Below are 19621 nucleotides of genomic sequence, written 5' to 3'. Positions count from 1 at the left end.
GAAGTAAGAACTTCTACTCATGCACAATAGAGAGCATCCAGACTGGTAACATCACCTCCTGGTTTGGGAATAGCACCGCACACGACCGCAGCAGACTACAGAGAGTGGCCCGATCAGCCGAACACACAATTGGAGGTGGGCTTCCCACTCCAGGACATCTATACCAAGCGTTGCAGGGCCAAGGCTAAGAATAACCAAAGACTCTAGTCACCCAAACAACTGCCTCTTTGCACTGCTGCGGTCAGGCAAGCGCTACCGGAGTCTCATGGCCAGTACAGAGAGACTCAGAAGGAGCTTCTATCCCCAGGCCATCAGGACACTCAATGACTATGTAACATCACCAACCCATCCATCTACACTCATTGCACACACATCCACACACTCAGTTTAAACAAACACTCACCTTAACACTCACTTTAGACACTTTAACACTACATTATATTTATCTATTTATTATAAGAGATTTGCACTACATTCATACCTCATTTGCATTTGCACCTTGCCTTAACCCTTTCACTACCACACTACAGACGGTTAACCTTTCACTACCACACTACAGATGGTAACCGGTTAACTGAAAGGGGTAACCTTATGTAGTAGTGTGGTTGTGAAAGGGTTAACCTTTTGTCGTGTGGTAGTGAAAGGGTTAAAAAAGTTGTGTACCTCATTGTCTGCATTTTGTACCTCATTGTCTGGATTTTTACTTCATTGTACATAGATTGTACTTAGGTTGTACTTTAGTTTGTATATTGTATAGTGTTATTCCTCTTTTACTTACTCTTTTACTGTATGAAGCACATTCTCAGGGGCTCATACAGAACCAAGCATTTCACTGTAATGTTCATGTTTATACGTGACAAATAAAAACAAACTTGAACTTGAACCCTATCAAAACAGCAGTCAAAGTGTATATTTTCAGCACTACGGATGAATTAATTGAAACCGGATGAATTAATTGAAACCGGATTCATTAAACGTGAGGAAATATCACATCATGAAAGCATTGTAGTCCTAAGACAGAGGAGGACCCAGGGCTTTCAATGGACATTTCATAAAACTACACTACCCAGCTCACACCAGCCTCTGTAAAAGCTGCTGAAATATTCTTTGCGAAAAAATCTGACGTTATTTTTGTGATTATATCTCATGGTTTGAACAAACCTGAACATTATTGCCATAAAATAGAACGTAGTTTGTTTATTTACCTTTCTGTGAACGTCTAGAAAAAACTGCGTCTCAATCTGATGAAAAATGGCAGAGCTATTTACATAAAAAAAAAGTAACTGTACTTACAGTACAGTAGATTTCATTCATGGTCTTTGCTGCCCTGTTACGGGCGCCTGGTGGTACTAGATCCAGATCGAACTCTGCCATTGGAAAGAGATTTGGCCTGATCCATAAATGTATGACTTGGCCATAATAAGGTCATTTATAGGCCGGATAATCTATATTCTATATTCATATTTCAATAGATGAATATTTCAATGTATCCGGATGGCAAAATTCAGTACTGTATTATATACAGAAAACCCTGTAAATCATCTTCCCTTTATTCATTTGCTTAGATTTCTTTGCTTTTTTGTACACTTGATCTCAAGAAGGTGCTGAATGAGCTCAGTGGCAATTCTTCACATCTTATCTGGTCAATGTTAGCATGGTGTTATTCACAGTCAAAGATGAAAAAGAAGAAATAATAAAAATAATTTATATTCTCCTTTGGTTCATTACAATTTACTCAAGCATAGTAACACACACAATATGTCTGACACTGTGAATACATTCCCTGAGGTCCATAGATGTCCCTAGATACCAGGAACATGCAAATGGGCCTTGTAGAAGTGGAGCAATCTTCCATTTAATTGGGTATGTACTTTTAGGCACATTATCTGAAAACATGGCCAGGGCTTAAGAGGTTAAGACCACACTATGGACTAACATCTATGTTGCTATAGAACAGAGGAGGAACCAAGACAGTGAGGGGATATTTAAGACCACACTATGGGATTAACAGCTGTTATGGGTGTCTGTGTAAAGGGGGGGGGTCTCTGGTCACATGACCCTCTATAGCAGGGGTGGGCAATTATTTTTCCCGGGGGGCCGAATGAGCAACTGAAAATATGTTGGAGGGCCGGGCCAAAATTCCAAACTCAATTATGCATACATTTTTTATACATACATTTTGTAAAATGCATACATTTTATTTCTATATAAAAAGCAGTAAATGGCATTGTTTTGACCCCTGGTAAGAGTGTATGTTATTATTTGGCAATTAAAAGGTGAGGTTAGCTTTCAAAAATATCATTTATTCAAATAGAATTTATTTCCAAAATGATAAACAAAATGTGAAACATTAATAACAAAGGGCATGTATGAAAAAGTGCTATACAAATAAAGTTATTATTTTGAGTTTCATATACTATTGAAACAATGATTTTCTTAGCTTTCTAAAGACATCACATCATCTTATAGCCAAAATAAACAAGACATGTCACTGAACTGTGTAAAGAAAAGTGTCCCAGTAGCCTTTTTTACTTTACATGCCTATATTAAACATTTAATGTTTTCAGAACTGTGCAAAAAAAAAGAAAAAAATATCAAGAGTCCCATTTCACTTGTTATATTTCCACATTTTAGTGTTCTTCAGCTATTTTTTTTTCATTCAGTGTGATAAATCCAGTCTGTGTTGAGCTTTAACAAGTCCATCAAAGTCAGGTTGCATGTCTGAGGTGGAGATGCGAAGCACAGCTGCCAGATGTTCATCAGTGAGAGAGGATCTGTACCTGGACTTGGTAAACGTCATGACTGAGAATGTCTGTTCACATATAGGTGGATCCAAAGAGAACCAACATCTTCTGAGCATGTCTCCTCATGTTTGGAAAGTTCTCCTCCTTGAGAGCAGAGTAGAACTCTAGTAGTGATGCTGACTTAAAGTGCTCTTTCAGTAGTGAATCAGACTGCAGGTCAATGAGTTCAAGCTGAACATCAGTGGGTGCACTATCAACACTGCAGGTAAAGGGAGAGGAAACCAGCTGCATTTCATCCTCAACCTTTTTGAAATCTTGGAAACGCCTTGAAAATTCATCATGCAGTGCTCCCAACATGGATGAGTACCTGTGTCGGTGATCAGCTGATGGTTTGACTTCTTTCAGGGTTTTCATGTGTTTGAGATTGTTGCTGCCTAGTTGCCTTGAAATTAATTGCAACTTTGTCATGAAGGCTTTCACATGGCTATGCATTTCATGAGCAAAAATGCCCTTGCCCTGCAGTTGTGTGTTCAGTAGGGATGGGTACCGTTCACATTTGAACCGATACGGTACCAGTACCTGTGAATCGATACCGGTACCCAACGGTACCTTTTTTCTGTACTTTAGTCTCAAAAAATGTAATCTACCTACCTCAGTTGTGAAAAAAGAAATCCAAACTTCAAATAACCACACTTTCGACCATTTTCGGCTTGGCCCGACTGCTTTGTTGTTGAATCAAGTCAAATCCTAGGTAAGCGTATATTGTGCGTGTGAACGTTGACATGAAAAGAAAAAAGTTAAAAAAAGATATATAAAAAAAAACGTTTTTTTTTTTTTTTTTTTATCATGTAATCTTTCGCGGGCCGGTCAGAATCATCCCGCGGGCCGTATCCGGCCTGCGGGCCGTACAATGCCCAGGTCTGCTCTATAGTGATGTCAGTTTAACTGAATTGAAGGAGGAACAACTTCCCTCCAAACCTTTATTTTTTTTTGTTTTTTGATCCACTTTTTCTCCCATTTTTCTATATTTTCTCCCATCCCAATTTCGTATCATCCAATTCAACCCTTCCCTGTCACGGACGCTGTTTCTTGCCTCCCACACGCCGGCTGCAATGTGGACTATGTCATACATAGCACAAGTCCCCTCCGGTACTTGAGGTAACAGAAGTCGCATCTTTTCACCTGCGCAGCTCGATCTCTCAGTGGCGAGGAGTAACGCGTGGGAGGCTCACGCTGCCCCCGACACTTCCTGATTCTACTGCGCAGGCGCACCAACCGACCTGTAGGAGTCGCTGTCCACAACGCCCGATCCCCACCCATCAGTTTCCCACCCCCTAATACGGCCAATGTGTATTAGTACAGACGACCAGCTAAACTGAAAGCAAATGTGGAGCGCTGGGCTCGAACTGACGAGCCCAGCGTCTCCAGCATTTCGTGGCGAGTGCCTTGCCCACTACGCCACGTAGCCGCCCTCCTCCAAACCTTTCTATAAAGCTGAGCTGAGACTGAACTGAGGTTAGACAACCAGACCCCTCTCTGTTATATATTACCTGTTCTGTGTTTGTCAAGTAGCTTAGGCTGTTTAATAGTTGAGTTGGGTATTTACATTTAGTAATTTACCTGTACGCTTTTATCCAAAGTTCTGTACAACAAGTCAGCAGGAAGGGTACAACTCAAGTAACAATGTTCATCAAACAGTGTTGGACTTCTACAGTCTGATTCAGATTCAGATGACTTTATTCACCATATATAGTATACACAAATGGAACGTGATACGACATTTCAGTGCATAACTATTTTTTTCACAAATAAGAATAACATAATAATAAATAATAATAAAGTGCAAAACAGGACAGAACAGTGAGACAACGATAAGACAATAAAGTGCTGTGGTTGGGGACATGTTTACAGTGCAGCACAAAGTTCAAAGTCCAGCCCTAGCAGCTCGCCATATGGGGGGGGGGGGTCGCAGGGGGACACCTGACTCGTTTACCAGGCGGGCTGCTGAGGGGAAGAAGCTGAGTCTATGACGGGATTTAAGTGTCTTGGGCAGCCGTAGCATATTAGCATAGTAAGTAGTAATATGGGTAAGGACGATTATTTAGTAGCAACGTGCATGATAGTAAAAGACAGTACGAAGGTTAGTCTTTTTTGAAGTTTTTTCTTTCGTTTTTTTTCTTCATTTCAGATATTGATTGAAGAAGTGTGTTTTTAGTCAACGGTGGAAAATTGGTCAGGTTTCGGCTGTCCTTGTCACAACTTCAGTGAGTTTTGAATATGTTCTTTGTTTGCTAATATTAAACTATCCTGTCATTTCAGACCTGGACACTCTCTCCTGCATCACCTGCTGATCACATTCACCTGGCCTGCTCCACTCACACACACACACACCTGCCCCTCATTAGCTAATCAGCCCCTTCAGTACTTAGACCTGTTCATTTCCCTTGCTCCCTGCCAGATTGTTAAGTGTCTTACCTAGCTATCCAGCACTTTGCTATTCTGATTCATCCTGCCTGTTTCTGCTATTGACCCTCCATGTTGGATTTTGGACTTTGGACTTCTTCTCCTGCCTGCTCCCTTATTGGATTTGTTTGCCACATGGACTGATATTCTGGTATTGACCCCTGCTTACTCATGGCAACAGCCCACAGTATGGCAGACAAGAACCCAACAGCAACAACACGGTGACAGTTCAGATGTGGCAGAAACAGTTTAATGAGTTTAATTGACTTGACATGATTGAAGTTACATCTAAAGGTATTGTGTATACTGATGTTATGTTTTAGCACATACATTTGTTTTTGGGGGATATTTGTTTAAATGTATAATCTGTGGTTAGAAGCTCCCATGTTAATTATCTTGTCCTCAGCAAGGGGTCACATTATTGACCAGCCCAAAAAAGCTTGAAAGACTTCTCCACTGAAAATATACATATAAAATCAAAGATAAGGGTTATACCTGTATAAAACAATGCATGCCATGAAACTCAAATAATATTTTCCATAGAAATCTACCTATCAAAGTTGTGTCCTCAGTTTATGTCAGACCTTTTCATAAACCTAATTAAATTAGGCAATAGCATGGCCAGCTCTATCCCTGAGGACCCCTTTTCCTTCCCCTGAATGTGGTGAATGCAACACTACCACATGGTCTGGTAAGTTTTATACTTTTTGATATTTTAGACAATGTCAATATTCCGATGGTCACAGCTGGAACATGTCAACACCGTCTCTCCGTTTATACAAGTTTCAAGTTTCTTTAATAGTTGTCATACAGAAGTACAGAATACTTTTATACAAAATGCTTCTTACTGTTACGCTCCAGAGACTGTGCTAGACAAGATAAGTATCAAATAACATAGTATAGCATGTAAATTAGAAGTAGAAATGAGGTCACAGTGTTCAGTATAGACATATGTACAATGTTCGATGCAGAATAGACGTAACTGAGTTACCATATAATATACAATACTATGTATGCAGTGTACTAATATACAATACTATATAGTGCAAAGCAGAAATGGGATGAGGTACAATTTACAGTAAGGTGTACGAGTTGTAGTGTAATCCTTTATCAATAAATATAAAGTGTGGGGAGTGGGTGCTACAGTGTGTTTAAAGTGAGTGTGTGCTATAAAGTGTTGGGAGTGGGTGCTACAGTGTGTTTGTTTAAAGTGAGTGTGTGGATGTGTGTGCTATGTGCGTTTGATGGTTGTAGTGTTCATTGTTCGTTGAGCAGCCTGATGGCCTGGGGATAGAAGCTTCTTCTGAGTCTTTCTGTGCTCGCCTTGAGACTCAGGTATCGCTTGCCTGACCGCAGCAGTTCAAAGAGTACTTTAAAAAAAACAATAGTTTATTGAATGCAAGTGTTTCAGTGAGATTATTAAGACCGCTAGCAACTGCCAAAAAACTAGCTAGCTGCAGTGCACAATACAGGCTTGGAGGGAAAATGTGTGCCCTTTTGTCAACTCCGTCAGATGTCAACTCCATCAGATTTTGTGTCTGACGGAGTTGACGTGTAAGCTAACGGAGTTGACAAATCCATCAATAACCTCATATGCTATTATTATACTATTTTTTAACACTGTAAAATATTTAAATGTTATTTCAGAGTTTTATCTGCACAGAAGTGTGCATATAATAGCATGCATTACAATACACTTCTGACTTTCTAGAGCATGGGCAGGCTGTGGTCTGCTTATTGAATAATTGTCTTACTTTCCCAGCACATGTGTTAATACATAAATATAAATATATCACTTGTCTACGTGGTTGATTGATTGATGTAAAATATGGTGCAGTGTGTAGTTTTCACTACCAAACATCTACACTCTTGCCTCTTATAGAGCGGGGAAGGAGTTCCATGTTGCCCTTTCATATCCCAGAAGGGATACAAGACAGAAGAAAACAGTTATTCTTGTTCTTATACTGTTTACTTAGGTCATCAGAGCAAAGGTGCACGGTGGTAAACTGTGGATATTTCATCTTAATATCTTTATAATAATTCTTAATATAGGACTGGTCCATGTGTGTCTAGATTGCTGCATCATCCTTTCTCTGACTTTCCATCCATAGTGTAATACATTATGGTATGGAGTGATCAACAGGATAATTTGTCAGTTGTCACAATCTTATCAGTTGTAATATACCCTAGGAATATTGGAATAACTGTCTTCTTGAATTTGCTCCCACTGCTTCCACTGAACATGGATGTTGTCTGCACAAGCCAGTGTGAAGATGTTTGCAACATCTAGTTGTAGAAACTATGCACTGCAGCTTTAAGATTTAACGTCAATCAATCAATCATGTTTAGTAAATAGACACCTGATTTTATAGTCCTATTCTAATAAATGTTCATGACTTTTGTATTATAGGAAAGCATGGCTAGACAAAAATTGTCAGTTGAGGAGCGAAGGAGAAGAAATAGAGAGTACCAATGAAAGAGAAGAGAAATTACACAGTGACGAAGAGAGCAAACATGCCATGCAAGAGCAGGAAAGACAAAGGTGGAAAAAGAGGGTTCAAGACAAAAAAAGTTATAGAAATAGACAAGATGGGAGACAGGGCACAGAGGTATCGGAGAAAATATTGGAGAGAGGTCCAGAAAAGGTGCAGAGAGAAAAGGTCCCATGAAGGTGCGGTGCTGGAGGCAGACACCCCACCCCCCCAAATCAGGATATTCTAGATAACAATGCCAGACAGCGCAGAGAGTCTCTCAGACAGGAAAAGCAACAAAGTAAAATGCGAAAAAGGCATTCAAGAGAAATACAAACATTGAAAGACAAGATTACAAATGTAACAAAGCAACAAAACAACCTGAGAAAAACAATAATGTGCTGATAAAAGGCTACAAATACATCACCACTGGACTCTCCAGGCACGGAAACAAAGAATATGCTATCAGGAAGCAAAGTAAGGAATCAGAAAATCCAAAAGGCCCTGCTATTCCACCACATCCTCAGAAGAGAGCTGAAGACAAACAAACAAACTCCTGGCCCACGGTGCCAAAAACCAGCACTGAGTGTGTCATCAGGCACGATTCTTAAAAAGTATCGTCTTTTTCAACAAATTAAAGAGTTTGGGTTAACCTATAAGTTAATGAGAGAAAGGGAGCATCCTCAGAAAAGGCCAACATTCATACAGGGTGTAACACAGACTGTCCAGGATTTCTTCCTGAACTCTGCACGTGTGACGATGTGTGATGATGGATAGTGCTAATGATGGCTTTGTCATTATAAATTATTTCCCATATCTTTTAAAATCTTCGAAAGGGGATGGGTACATTTGGAAATTTTGCAATACAAAATGATGTAGGTTAGAGTTATCCTATCCCAAAAATGTACTCATATTTAAATTCCCCATTAATAAACACATCATTTAGACACCTTGCATTTTAGGATTTCCTTCAGAATCATGTTGGCATCCATGTATGGCGAAGGCCCGGACTGGCCACCGAGAGCTGTCTGTCTATCACACACACACAAAGCGAGTGATTGGTGGAGGCGGGACAAGGCCATACAACTGATTGACAGTGGAGATGGCGAATGGAATGGCAGATGGCACAGCAAAATGACAGGGAGAGACAGAGCGAAAGACAAAACATTTCAAGCATAACCTGCGCTTGAAGATGGACAGTGGAAAAAGAGGAAGGGTGGAGCAGAGAGGGAAAGAGAGAAAAATACATACTGCTTACTGCTTGTATTTCACAGAACAGTCAGATGGAAATTACTGGAAATAAAATGTTTCAACAGTGGGAAAAAGGAAGGGTGGAGCAGAGAGGGGGGGAGAGAAAAATACATACTGCTGACTGCTTGTATTTCACAGAACAGTCAGATGGAAATTCCTGGAAATGAAATGTTTCAACAGTGAAAAAAAGAGGAAGCATGGAGCAGAGAGGGAGAGAGAGAAAAAAGAAAGGCCCTTGCAGGAGATGCCGCTAAATGTGGCAACATTGACCAAATGTTTTCTTGCACCACGGGACCACCAGGTTAGGGTTAGGGTTACTAAATGTTTTCTTGCACCACGGGACCACCAGGTTAGGGTTAGAGTTAGGGTTGTACCACGGGACCACCAGGTTAGTCAGTGATCAAAATAAACATGCTAGCTAGCTAACATAGCTAACGTTACCATGCATCATCATCGTCCCCTGTCACTTTTATTTTCCATAAATCTTTTATTCAACTTCAGTCCTTCATTTTTCTTGTAATGTCAGATTAAAAAGGAAATACTCTCACTTTTCTGATACGAGTTGTTGTTAAGTCTGACATTACAAAAACGAAGTAAAAATCCATCAAAATCAGTGTTGTTGCTAACCATTGACACATGATGATTATAACTATTAGCCTGTAATAATACCCCCCAGAAAAGTCCACTTTGCATTTGATATATTGAAAATATTTAAATTGTTGTGTTTTTTTTTTTAAATAATTTGTGATGCCATCACAAACAATGGCATTTAAAGGGTAAATATTTTAAAAGTCTTGCACCAGCATGCAGGGAATTAAGTCTTTGTAACAAAAATCTTCCTGGTGGGGGACCCCCAGACCCCCTGCTTAAAAAGTGGCCTGACTTGGGCTATATTTTGCACTATATTTCCTGGCCTGAATAATTCCCCCAGTGCGGCCCTGCGAAGAGGTGAAAAATGGTAAAATCATTTTGAAATCCAAAATGATGTAGGTTAGAGTTATCATATCCGGAAAACTATCCTATGTTTGAATTCCCCACAAGAAACACATATTTTAGACACCCCTCATGTTAAGATTTCTTTAAAATTCATGTTTGCACAAAAGTATGGCCCGCCCTAATATGATGACCACTGGTGGCTAGCCAAGATCATCGATGTGGATACTGATCAACAAGATGTGAAAGGGGAATTTCTGCATCCCCATGGTCCAACAGAAAAGGTTCCGTTTCTGCCCAGTTCAAGACATCATAGTGAAACTAATCGGAAATGCAGAAGGAAAAGAAGAGGAGAAGTGGGTAATAAAGTGGAGATCAGGAAGTGGTGTAGAAGAGGTAGATGAAAACGGGGACGAGAAGAAGGGGTCCTGGTCTCCATTACTGTTTTTGTTGTTGGAAACAGTGCATTTTGTAATAGTTGGAAACGGTGTATGTAAAGTTTGTTGTTATTACAATTGAGTTAACAAAATGTTCAGTATAAGACAAGGAGTTATCATTGTCACTTCCATCTGTTTAAAAAATGCATGTGTTCATTTATCAGAGATGCATATACAATTTTGTCAACTCCGTCAGTTTCCCGTCAACACCGTCAGATCTTTGTCAACACCGTCAGATATTTGTTTTAGTTCATTTTGGGGAAAATACAAATTCCTTCTTCAGTTTATGTTGTTTAAGTAATAAAGGAGCATCAGATCTTCATCCTATTGTCTTATTTACTTAATGATATTTTTTTATCATATCAAAATTAAAAACAAAGTTTGAAAATGCAAATATTTCTAAATCTGGGTTTTCAGAATAGTGTGAAATTACACCTGAGGTTTATATATTATATTTGATTGCATACCAGAGTAACTAAACACTATTACAACATACTTCAGAACTTTAGATTCTTGTTGGACTGGAATAATTAGAATTATATACTTTTTTGTGTGTCTGACGGAGTTAACACAAATCAAGTTTAAAAGGGAAACATGTGAATTTGTTGAAAATGTTTTTCTATGTAGAGCCTGCACCTTTACATGGTTAAATAGCTCAGACCTTTCTCTACATGAATACACAACTCTAATCAATATAGTGTGCATTCTCAAAATATGATATTAAAAAGTGTTTTGTCCCGACTCTCAAGAATCAGTGATATATGTTATGATGAATTGAAAATAGGGGACCCTGATGTAAACAAGACGAAAGTCTTTCTCTGGTCTGCATCCCCTTAACAATTGTATGTATTGAGCTGTACTGTACTGTACCCATTCTGCAATCTGTTAATAAAGTTTTCAATCAATCAATCAATCAATCAATCACTAAGGTACCCATGTACATGTCGAAATACTACCCAAAGGTCAGTGAATACCACGACCACAACACCAGAGGGAGTTCCACAAATCATGTTCAACCTAGATTCGGCTCAAACAAGGGACTAAACACATTTCGCAATTATACCACATCAATGTGGAACACCCTACCCACAGCCGTAAAACAATTTGAATCCATACCCACCTTCAAACCGCTCTTAAAGAGCACCTACGGGAGGCTGCCATTCGAAACTGGCCCTTGTAAACCCAACCCCCCCCCCCCCCCCCCCAATGTACAGTTTCTTCTCCCTCAAATGTATATACTCTCTTTTAAAAACTCTGTCTTTTAAACAGTACTGTATATTTGTCTATCTTGTATGTCAAATGTCTGGATGTAACAGTACTCTTTATCTGTATGTCGTGTATGTCATAAATGTTACGATGAATTGAAAATGGGGGACCCTGATGTAAACAAGACGAAAGTCTTTCTCTGGTCTGCATCCCCTTAAGAATTGTATGTATTGAGCCATACTGTATTGTACCAATTCTGCAATCTGTTAATAAAGTTTTCAATCAATCAATCAATCAATCAATCCGCTCTCTGTCAGGCCCCAAGAGACGACAACCACCAAGACTCCGTTGGTTCCAGGTTGCTCTGCTCTCCTGTTCACAGACCGACACTGAGAGACGCCATTCCCACACACAGAGACGTCTTGCTTCCCACCCTCAGGTGTACCACCCTCTTATACTCTCACAGGTCAGCCCTTGCCCCCTCCCCTCTACCAACCCGGGGCTCGCACGACCAATAGCGTCGCCTGCCAGCCCCAGGTTGGTAGAGTTCAGAGTGGCAGCTCGGCTGACCAATCACCCCAATCCCAGGGTCGCTACAATATGTTTGCACTTCATGTGCTCATTTTATGACCTGTCTTTTGTCTGTTGTGAAGCACTTTGAGCTGCAGTTTCTGTATGAAAGGTGCTATATAAATAACATTTATTATTATTATTATTATTATTATTATTATTATTATTATTATTATTATTATTAGCAGAAACAGGCAGGATGAATCAAGATAGCAAAACTCTGGATAGCTAAGTAACTAAGCCACTTAGACAATCTGGCAGGGAGCCAAGGAAATGAACAGGTCTAAGTACATTTAGTCATTTAGCTGACGCTTTTATCCAAAGCGACTTACAAGTTCTGTACGACAAGACAGCAAGAAGGGTACAACTCTATCAGCTGAGTAACAATGTTTATCAAAGTGTTGCGTGTTACAGTGTAGGTTAGTTTATTAGGACAAGTGCATGACAGTAAGGTTAGTCGGGGTTAGATTTTTTTTTTTTATCATTTCAGATAATGGTTGAAGAAGTGAGTCTTTAGTTAGTTCATTCCACCATTGTGGGGCAAGGACTGAGAATAGGCGGCTTCTCTTTGATGACCCTCCGGGAGCTTGGATAGGAGTAGGTCTGAGGCGGCCAGAAGATGCAGAGCGTAGGGGTCTTGAGGGTGTGTAGTCGGAGACCATTGACCGGAGGTAGGCGGGAGCGGTTCCCTTTGCCGCACGATATGCCAGGTCGAGGGCCTTGAAGCGGATTCGTGCAGCAATGGGGAGCCAGTGCAGGTCCCTAAGAAGTGGGGTGACATGGGCCGACTTCGGTAGGTTTGAGATCAGGCGGGCCGCTGCGTTTTGAATGAGTTGAAGAGGCTTGGTGGCAGTAAGTACTGAAGGGCTGATTAGCTAATGAGGGGCAGGTGTGTGTGTGAGTGGAGCAGGCCAGGTGAATGTGATCAGCAGGTGATGCAGGAGAGAGTGTCCAGGTATGAAATGACAGGAGAGTTAATATCAGCAAACAAAGAACATATTCAAAACTGACTAAGTTGTGACAGTCCTAACTGTGGTGAGAGGTTTGTTCCACCATTGTGGAGCAAGAACCAAGAATAGCCGGCTTCTCTTTGATGATCCCCCCGGAGCTCGGATAGGAGTGGGTGTGAGGTGGCCAGTAGATGTAGAGCGGAGGGGTCTTGAGGATGTGTAGTTAGAGAACATTGACCGGAGGTAGGCGGCAGCCGCTCCCTTTGCTGCAGGATATGCCAGGTCAAGGACCTTGAAGCGGATTCATGCAGCGTTGTGCAGCTCTCTGAGAAGTCAAGAATCAAGAATCAAGAGGTTTATTTGTCACATACATACCATACCAGGGCATACAGTGAAATGCGGGTGGTCATGCCCGCATTGATTGTGCAAAATACAATAATAAAAATAGGCATAGAAAAAAATAAACACAGACAAAATAAAATAGGTAAGACACACGATTAGAAGTGAGGTAACATGGGCTGACTTTGGTAGGTTGGAGTTCAGGCAGGCCGGTTTGTATGTGTTGAAGTGACTTGCATTGCAGTAGTCAGAACGAGAGTCGAGTGTCATCGGCGTAGCAGTGATATGCGAAGGCATGAGATGTGATCATTTTACCCAGAGATTTGGTGTAGAGAGAGAAGAGGAGGGGTCCAAAGACTGAGCCCTGGGGGACACCCGTCTGTAGGGGGCGGGGGGCAACAGGGTACCTCTCCATGACACTTGGTAGGAGCGGTTGTCGAGGTAGGATGTCAGCCATGCCAGCGCAGAGCCAGCCACTCCCATTCCTGCAAGGGATGCAAGGAGGATCTGATGGTTGACTGTGTCGAAGGCTGCTGACAGGTCATGGGGAATCAGGACTTCAGGCCTTTCGCTCTTGCTGAGTGAAGAGCCTCTGTGACTGATATGTCCTATGAGGGCCGTCTCTGTGTAGTGACCAATCCTGAAGCCTGACTGATTAGTTCTGTAATATACTGTATAATCAGTGAGCTGGTTGGATACTGCACGTTCAAGTGATTTAGAGAGGTAGGAGAGAAGGGTATCATTTGATTCAGTCGCCCCAATACCATAATTCTCTTGTATTGTATATTGTACAAGGTAGTTGTCTTGTACCACTACCTTGTTAACAATCATTGATTTGTTGGCGGTTATGTCATAACGTCATAGCCTTATTATTGTAAAATTGTACCAATGTGTTTACTGATCAATAGAAACACTAGTATGATCATAGCATATGATAATGGTGGTATACAAACATTTCAGACTGCTGTGCCCTTTATTGGGAGAGTCAGATGTTACTTCTGGTCTTAAAATTAGGGTTAAACTAAAACATATATAATTGTTCCACAAAGGGCTTCTTTCACTATCAGATTAGAATTGATAAATAAAGAAGAAAATCCATTGACTGAACCCAACTTTCCTCCAGACAGTGGACACATTTTATTACCAGAGGTTTATTACCAGGCCGCAGTTGAGCTCTATAAAGGGTTGTCATGACAACCATCTCCACGCCTTGTGAGGAGGTTTGCTCAGCAGTTTACACTCTGGCCTCTCTTATGGTGATGATGGGATAGCCGTCGATGTGCATATGTGAACTAACGTCAATATCTGACCACTAAGTGTGTCTGACTCTTACCACCTAACCTGCACGGACTACAACGTATAACGTATGACGTATATCACGCCAGTTAGGGTACCTTGTGTATTCTGCACCTGTGCATACTGTATACTTTACTTACTCATGGTATATATTCAGATTCTAAGTGTTTATTGCCCATATTTATTGTAACATATAATATAACTGATAGGGCATATAGACCCTCATCTGCACCTTTGATTACACTGTTTACTTGCTCATATTCTTTATTCAGAGTTAATTATATACTGCTTACGTTCTTTATCTTACTATAGTTTTATTGCCTATATTTATGTCTTCTACTATTACCCTGCCCATACCTGTACCCCCCCCCCCCCCCCCCCCTCCCTCATGCTGTTATAACGCCCGAATTTCCCCAAGGGGATCAATAAAGGAATATCTTATCTTATCTTAATTGGCTGACACACATCTCTGGTCACTGTTGTGTTCTCCGTCTGTGCTTGACCAGACAAAGTTGCTCATATACACTGATCAGTGGTCTGTTTTTGCAGCTTCCCCACTAAAGGGTTAATGTTATGAAAGGAAACAGGGAAGCTGATCTGTAATCAGGTCTTGTGGTCAACTCTAGACCTTACACAGGATATTATAGTACAAGGTGTTACAAGGCTTTGTCTTCAGACGCAGCATCGCCATCTAGTGGCATCTCGGTGTCGGGTCTTCATACGGGAGTGATTGATTGAATTGATTGAAAATTGATTGAAAATTGATTGAAAATGTTATTAACAGATTGCAGAATGGGTACAATACAGTACGGCTCAATACACACAATTGTTAAGGGGATGCAGACCAGAGAAAGACTTTCGTCTAGTTTACATCAGGGTCCCCCATTTTCAATTCATCATAACATGACATACAGATAGACAGTACTGCTACATCTATACATTTATGACATACCAGATTTACAAATACAGTACTGTTTATGAGTACAAAAAGAGTCTAAAAAAAGAGTGTATATACATTTGACGAAGAAACTGTACATTGGAGGAGGTTGGTAGGTAGAAGGTTGGTAGGAGGGGTGGAGGGGGGGGGTTGGGTAGGTGGGAAACTGAACATTGTAGGTGGTGGGTGGGGGTGGGGGGGGGGGGGGGGGGGGTTGGGTAGGGTAGGAGGGGCGATTGTGTCTACAAACATTTCCATCCATCATCTGTTCCAGGCAGACGACTTCGCTGCCATCTATAGGCCGCTTCAAAGTGACAACGATAACATTCTAAAAGGTTCTAAAAAAGGTAACAGTTAAATCCCTGTTGCAGTGTTTGCTAGAATGGAGGACCCTGGTGTAAACAAGACGAAAGTCTTTTTCTGGTCTGCATCCTCTTAGCAGTTGTTTGTATTGAGCCGTACTGTATTGTACCCATTCTGCAATCTGTTAATAAAAGTTTCAATCAATCAATCAGTGCAGTAGTTGACAGATAATACACTCAGCCAACTTCCAGGGGAAAGTTGTATCGGTGAATCCCTAGTTTGTTTAGTCTATGATGACCTACCCCAGTGCCTCCTTATCTTACCCTCTTATGGCTTGTGTCCAGGCCATCCCTTCATCATGACTGTGGGATGTGTGGCTGGAGACGAGGAGACATATGAGGTCTTCAAAGATCTGCTGGACCCTGTGATCCAGGACAGACACGGTGGATACAAACCCTCAGACAAGCACAAGACCGACCTCGACCCATCCCACCTGAAGGTACTGGAGTACTAGAGACAAACTGGACTTGGGTCCAAACTGTTCCCTAGCAACATAATTCCAGTGAAACCGTCGTCCCTGTGATCTTGTCCACCTTGCACCTTTTTATCTGTTTGCTCGTTGTTCAACATGCTGCAGTCTGTGCGCTCACCGAGAAACTCTTTCTTGTTGTTCTGTTTCTCTTCTCAGGTAGCTACTCTCCCCATCTTCACTTCAGCAGCACGTTGACAACATTATTCATGTTGTTTGCAAAGGAAATCCACTTCATTCCTCTTCGATCAGGAGGCAGGAGGCTGCGGTGCATCAGGGCCAAAACCTCACGCCACAAGAACCGTTTCTTCCCCTCTGCAGTGAGCCTCATCAACAAACCTCACTTAACCCCCCCCCCCCCCCACCCACTGTGTTACATTAACACACCCCTACCCTACTGGACTAAATACTCGATAAACAACCAAACATACCTGTTCATACTTCACTGACTCATACTCTTTATATGCCCAATTGCATAGCCCTGGCCTATTCCTATTTTATTGTACTATATTCTATTGTGCTATATTTAATTTAGTTTATATCCCATTTAATATTATTCAACCTCTTTATTTACAGTTGTACAGCCCTGGCCTATATTTTATTTGATTACATAATTATATTCTATTGTGCTTAACTTAGTTCATATTTCATTTTACTCCACCTCTTTATTGTATTATCTGTCTGTTAATGTCGGTCCGCCAATGTCGCACCAAAAACGACCAAAGAAAATTCCTTGTATGTGAAAACTACTTGGCAATAAAGACCTTTCTGATTCTGATCTAACTCACGCTCAAAAACCTCTCATCATGTCACTTGAAAAAAATCTAAGCATTTATTTACTGAACCCAAGAAAAGCTACAAAATATTTTTCTAATTATCTTCACATAGAAACTAAACAAAAAACCCAATCATATCATGAAAAGTGCTCAAAGTGTTCTAGCTCTTCTTCAAAGGTCCTTCTCCTAAAAGGCTTTGCCAGTAAATCCGCCACCTAATAAATTTTTACTCCTTCAGCCACTGTGCATTAAAACCAACAACAGGACTAAATACAAATCTAAATAAAAATGTGAAAAATCTGCTACTTTATGCAACGGCACATAATTGCTTCAGTAGCTGAAAGCCCTTTGATAGCGAGATGCAATGCTGGTGACGTAGATCAGTGGTTCCCAAAGTGGGGGGGGGGGGGGGGTCGCGAGATGATAAAAAAAAATACAAATAAAAATAAATCTTTTTTAATGCTGTCAGAAGCAGGCCAGGCCAGTGTTTTTAGTTGCAGCGGCGCGATAGTTAGATAACCTAGGTGGGGAACTACCAGGAGATCACTGCAACTCACACAAGTTGGAGAACTATCTCTCTCTCTCTCTTGCTCACACACACACAAAGGGAGCCGCATGTGATTGGTGGAGGCGGGACCCTTACAAAAAACAAAAAATCCATCAAAATCAGTGTTGTTGCTAATCATTGACACATGCTAGCCTGTAATAATCCCCCAGAAAAATCCACTTTGCATTTGATATATTGCAAATATATGCCATCACGCACACTGGCATTTAAAGGGTTAGAATTATAAAATTTATTGAATATGTGGTGTTATGATCAGGGCTGAAGTTGAATAAAAGATTAATGAAAGAAAAAGTGGTAAATTATTTCAACATATAGTAATATTTTTATGGCGTTTTTGAAGAGGACAATTTAGTCCCTTATGGTAAGAGTGAGTATTTTTTTTTATCTGACATTACAAAAAAACTGAAAATCCATCAAAATCAGTGTTGTTGCTAATCATACATATGCTAGCCTGTTTTTTTTTTTTTTCAATAATTTGTGATGCCATCACAAACACTGGCATTTAAAGGGTACAAATAAAAAAATGCCTGCACCAGAATGCAGGAAATTAAGTCTTTGTAACAAAATAATTCCTGGTGGGGGACCCCCAGACCCCCTGCTTAAAAAGTGGCCTGACTGGGGCTATATTTTGCACCATATTTCCTGGCCTGAATGATTTCCCCAGTCCGGCCCTGGTTAAAAGCCTATTAGTGTATGTGTGCGTTTGAACGTTTGCATGTTTCAACCATACATTTCCATTTTTTTTTTTTAACTTTTTTTTAACTTAAAAAAATTCTCCTATAATAGTGGGGGTCGCCGCTCTCTGACACCGTTATTTCGGGGGTCGCGGCCTGACAACTTTGGGAACCCCTGACGTAGATAACTAGGCCAGCTGGAAGGCTCTAGGCTGCTAAAGAATACGCCCAACATGTCAAACTCTAAATCTGATTGGTTAAAGAATGTGACAATCAACAACTTCTCCCCATCAAATTGTGTTTCAACAGCAGATTCACGCGACATCCTGAAGGCTTCAGCATAGATTTATTTTACCCGGAGACAGCACAGGTGGAACATCTGATTGGATAAAAGCTCAAATGTCTGAGCTGTATTGGAAGCACCGCGAGCAATGAAATTGTGTTAATAGACGGATGTGAATATAACAGTATAACATTAATGAAAACATAGGCTATATTAAATTATAATATAAAATGATTCTGAAAATCTAAGAGAAGGCTTTGCTGTCCCTGACAGCCCACCTCAGCAGAATTTCAACCTCAGCAAGTTGTTTACAAACCTAATCCCTATCCCTAAACCTAACCTTAACCACTCCCACTACCTAGAATGTTTACAATAACTATAAACATTTCCCTAAAAGCTGTCCAATCTAGCATCTACCATAAACCAGAGTCCCTGGTGTTCAACTATGTTGTAGAGGGCGCCCTCTAGTGGCAGTATGTAATGATGTATTTTCATGTTGACCGTAAACTTGAACTTGAAGTTGAAACTGAACCATCGCCGGTCCTCCTCACAGGGGGAAGAGCAGGAAGCCGCTGAAGAGGCTGAAGTTGCGCGAGTCGTCGTAGAGCCGGTAGCTCCCGGGCAGGTTCAGGTAGACGTGGTCCCCTGCCCGCAGCTCCAGACTCACGCCGTTGGACGTGGTGGCGTAGCCGCCGTGGTGGTTGAGGTCCAGGTTGAAGAGGACCTTCTGGCTGTTCTTATACATGTACAGCCCCATGTAGCCCTTCAGGTAGTCGGCCGCGGTGAACCGGAAGTAGTAGACCCCTCTCACCGGCGCTGTGAAGACGCCTACAGGACAGGTCAAGAAAGAGTAGTGGTAATAATCATAGATATATATATAACTAGATGGTG

Source organism: Notolepis coatsorum (assembly GCF_963971535.1).
Source record: "Notolepis coatsorum genome assembly, chromosome: 2".
Classification (NCBI taxonomy): Eukaryota; Metazoa; Chordata; class Actinopteri; order Aulopiformes; family Paralepididae; genus Notolepis; species Notolepis coatsorum.
This window is presented reverse-complemented; position numbering follows the sequence as displayed.